This window comes from Chenopodium album, chromosome 7 (assembly GCF_948465745.1).
Source record: "Chenopodium album chromosome 7, dcCheAlbu1.1, whole genome shotgun sequence".
Taxonomy (NCBI): domain Eukaryota; kingdom Viridiplantae; phylum Streptophyta; class Magnoliopsida; order Caryophyllales; family Amaranthaceae; genus Chenopodium; species Chenopodium album.
This window is the reverse complement of record NC_137840.1, coordinates 2,269,276-2,270,598: the sequence shown is the minus strand read 5'-3', so window position 1 is coordinate 2,270,598 and position 1,323 is coordinate 2,269,276.

Sequence of the window (1,323 nt, the reverse complement as noted above, 5' to 3'; positions counted from 1 at the left end):
AGGGGCCACGCCGATGTCTGGAATGGGGAACGAGTGAGGGAGGACCCAGAGAGGGGTATTCCGGCCGTTCCCTTAAACGCCGCTGCACCCCAGCTAGGTGCCGGGGCTGGTGGCGCAGAGCAGGAGGAGGCTTTGCCTGCTGTGGAACTTGCTCCCGGGGCATGCTGAATGGCAAATTGCCGAAGCCCTGAGAGCCATGAGGAGAAACGCACCTTACTCTTGGTGGGTTAGGCACGCCGAAGCCTATCGGTTTGCCGAACAGATAGAGCTGCACTATGGCATTTTTGAAGAGGATGGGTACTGGTGCCGAATGCCCGCGCCGACTGATAGAATTCATCGTCCACCCCCTAGGTATGTAGGGGTATACACTCGGCAATTGCAGTATGGGCTTCGGTTTCCTCTAGATCCCTTCGTCAGGGACATTCTGATAAAGTACAGGATCTCCCTGTGCCAGTTGACGTCTGTCAGCATTCGGCGGGTGATGACCTATCTCTGGGTGTGTCGGTTTTTTTCTGTTGAGCCGAATTTGCACTGCTTCCGAAAGGTGCACAAGTTAGTGCCGAACACCTAGAGTCAATATGGTCAGCATGGCCCTGGCTGTTGGCGAATTGAGAGCCACCCACAATATTTGACAATGTGGCGGAAAGATTCTTCGGACAAGGATTGGCGAGGCCAGTGGATTTGGATAAGGGCTCCGTCAGATCCAGAGCACCCTCACTTCTTTGGGGCTCCCCGCTATCTTTCCAGACCTGATCCGAATATGCAGAATTTGGGTCCTGAAGACCCTGATGCCGCTCGTCACCCCAGTTATGAGCAGATGGAGTTCTTCGGGAAGTAAGAAAATCCTGGGGGAACTGGCCGAATGAAGTTCATCCCAACGAGATGGCTTCCGGATAACCATTACGTCTTCCAAGAGAAGTTGTTGGCGGTTGTCGGCCTCAGCCGAAAGCACAGAGGCGGTAAGTACCTTCGGCTGGGGCCGAGGACTTGCTTTATTTGTTTTCTTTTCGCTTTATTTTTAATGCATACTTCGTCAGACTAACCCTTTCACTCTGTCCCTTCAGAGCTGAGCGAGGCTACTTCGGGGATTAACTACGATCGGCTGGGAGTGAACGCTGAAAGGGTCATCCTAGATCGAGCTCCCGCAATCACTGACCCAAAGGACCGTCCGATGCATCTGCATTCGACGGGCCTTCAGATTGAGGTTGCTTCAGATTATCTGAAGCAGAAGCCTTGGTGGGCGAAGCGGGATCCCTTGAGGCCTTTGCTGCCTGAAGAAGAAGAAGCTGCTCGGACAGCCGAGGACGTGACTAAGGCGATTAA